At 38.8% G+C, this 3,326-nt stretch overlaps 1 pseudogene; it reads right to left on the reverse strand.

Moving 5' to 3' along the window:
• Window positions 1-1,994: 1,994 nt before the first annotated feature.
• Window positions 1,995-2,979, reverse strand: LOC149806728 (actin, cytoplasmic 1 pseudogene; annotated as a pseudogene).
• Window positions 2,980-3,326: the final 347 nt, after the last annotated feature.

A 3,326-nucleotide genomic window follows, 5' to 3' on the forward strand; every position in this document is an offset into this window, starting at 1 on the left:
AAACGACGAACCAGCAAGAAGTTATTAAAATATTTTAATATATTTGCATTTGATCCAAGTAATTATTCGGCTGTAATTAACATTACTACTGACCATCAATTCTCTCTCTCTCTCTCTCTCTCTCTCTCTCTCTCTCTCTCTCTCTCTCTCTCTCTCTCTCACCTTTGGACGGTTTGATTTAACTTTACCATCATTCATAGGTCCAGAAATATCGTCGTAGGACACAAGCAAAAATCCCCAACGCCCGTATTTTCATGGATTTTCGCCCGTTTTTATTTAGCTAAGATGGTCAGAGAGATGGTGGGTGTGCGCCGTTTGTAAATTTTCATATTTAGTTAATAATAATCGAATTTTAGAACATTATAATAGGTTTAAGAAACAACAACAACAACAACAATAAAGCATTACATACCTTACAGTAGGTGTGCCTCGTAACCGACAAATTTAACTTAAGGTGTCGACAGACTATTGATGTTACGAACACTGTTTAGGTTTAGGTTTTCATCCAACCCAAATTGTTTTTCTCTCTCACTCCATATTTCTGCGTATGTAGCCCCTTACGCATGATGGGGTTGAGGGTAACATAAAAAGGAAAGGATTGCGATGAAATTGTGTAAGACGTTAAACTCATTTAAAAAAGGGGACTATTAATACTTTGTTTGTATCGTTATTTTCATGCGTCAATAATGATTAATTAGGGAAAATTCATCATTTATCTATAGGCCTGAGGCATTAGCGCATCACAGCTTGATATAACACTAAAACTGGTATATCCATTTGCTTCATACCAAAACTTTAAATGCTATGTTATTTTTAATGTATTATATATATATATATATATATATATATATATATATATATATATATATATATATATATATATATATATATATATATATATATATATATTTGTGTGTGTGTGTGTTGCCCTTTCTTTCACCAGTTCAGATCACCATGAAGATGCGTATACCATGTTGACTAACATCGTGGTATTAACACTCGTTTCCATGATGCTATTTAACCCAGAACATCTGATGCCTATCAAATCATCATCGTGGGATATTACTAGAATCACAGACACATCAATATGGACGAGAAGATTCTATGTCGAGAGGAGAGGAAAAGCTGTCTGAAGAGGGTCTTACTGTATGGAACCCACCCCCCACCCCCGTCGTGCGAAGACGTTTAATGACGAGAAGCCGGTGAGATGCTAACTATGTTAACTCACTTTGGTTAACAAACCCAACCGTTTGCTATTTGTGTTTGTCTATTTTTTCTGAATGGGTTTATTTCTTGCCTATGTCTGTGTTAATAAGAACAAGCTAAACTTCTAACCCCTTACCATTATCATTCCCGATTCATGCTATATACACTTCTGAAGTCACTTGTGATCCTATACCATTTCCATGTTATACCTATGGGCGCCTATATAATACGATATGAGACCCAATCGATACATTCATGCACATTTATGGACTCGTTATCAATTAAGATTTGACACCCAATCTCCCCATTCATCTACTGCTGTTGCTGCTGCTTTTAAAAAGATGGTGCGGGAGAAAAAGATTATAAAAGTAAATGGTGTGCGCAAACGAAACTTTGATGTTCAGTATTTTCTGCCATAAAGTGTTACAATAGTTCAGATCTCATTTTTACAACAAAAAATTCATACATTTAACCAGGAACCGAAAGAGTCCTATGGCTTGAGGTTCAATTGAGCCCGATTATAATAAGACAACTATTAAATAATGGTTAATACTGCGTGTATATTTTAAGTGGAGTATTTACTACGTAAGTGGATGTGCTATAACGTATTTTAGAAAATGTCAACATTGAATTTATTCGTGGGTCTTTGTTCGGTTAAATTATTCTTGATGAAGACAAACCAGTTTTTGTTTCAATAACGCAATATAAACGAAACAAATGGAACAATCGTTAAAATACAGGCGCATGAAAACATATAAACATGTCCAAAAGGTATTGCCGGAGATAATTTAGAAGCACCTGCTGTGAACAATGCTGGAGGTCCTGATTCATCGTAATCCTGTTTGCTGATCCACATCTACTGGAAGATGGAGAGAGAAGCCAAAATGGAACCACCGATCCATACGGAGTACTTTCTTTCTTGTGGAGCGATGACTTTGATATTCATGGTCTGTGGCGCCAAGGCGACTATTTCGTTCTGCATACGGTCAGCAATGCATGGGTACATAGTGGAAGTTCCAGATAATACGGTGTTGTAATAGAGGTCTTTACGTATGTCTACGTCACACTTCATGACACATCTGTAGGTTCTCTCGTGGATACCCGTAGACTCCATACCCAGGAAAGATGGCTGGAAGAGAGCCTCTGGACAACGGAACCTCTCGTTACCAATGGTAATGACCTGACCATAGCTGTTCATAGCTTCTCTCCAGAGAACTAGATGAAGCAGCAGTAGTCATTTCATGTTCAAAGTCCGGAGCTACATAGCACAATTTTTCCTTAATGTCTCTGACATATTCTCTCCCTGCAGTTGTGGTGAAAGAATAACCTTCTGTAAGGATTTTCATCAGATAGTGTGTCAGACATCTTTCTGCCAAGTCAAGACGCACGATGGCGCGGGGAAGGACGTGACCTTTATAGATGAGAACAGTGTGGGTAACACCATCACCTGAATCCAACACAATACCAGCGTACGACTAGAAGCATACAGAGACAATAGCGCCTTGATGGTAGCATAAATTGCTGGTGTGTTGAAAATCTCAAACATGATCTGTGTCGTCTTTTTTCTGTTGGCTTTTGGGTCGAGGAGAGCTTCTGTCAACATAACGGGGTGCTCTTCTGGAGTTCGTTATAGAAGGTATGATGCCAGATCTTCTCCATATCGTCCCAGTTTGTGACAATTCCGTGTTCAGTGGTGTACTTGAGGGTTAGGATACCTCTCTCGCTCTGGGCTTCGTGTCCTACATAGCTATCTTCCTGTCCCATACCAAATGTCACACCCTAAAAGAATAAAACATAAATATACTTGATTTTATTTTGTTGTATAACAAAATTCCATTTCCCCGCCATCCTGAAGGCAAGTGGGAATAGACCCAACACACACTCAACCTATTCAATCGTCACTACTAAGCTGCATTTAGGAATGTATGAGTGGGAATGGACCCATCACACACTTGAATGTTTGGTACTGGATTTTCAGTATTAGGGGCGTGCATTGCACGCTGTTTGTTTTTATACGTGGCCGTGGCATGGGAGGAGAGGATGGAAAGGCGGCTCCAAGGTCACAGGTTGGTGCTTCTAGACTTCAGGGTATCGGGTCTAAATTGTCGTCCAACACAATT

This window comes from Sinohyriopsis cumingii, chromosome 1, assembly GCF_028554795.1.
Source record: "Sinohyriopsis cumingii isolate HCF-2022 chromosome 1, ASM2855479v2, whole genome shotgun sequence".
In the NCBI taxonomy this organism is placed as follows: domain Eukaryota; kingdom Metazoa; phylum Mollusca; class Bivalvia; order Unionida; family Unionidae; genus Sinohyriopsis; species Sinohyriopsis cumingii.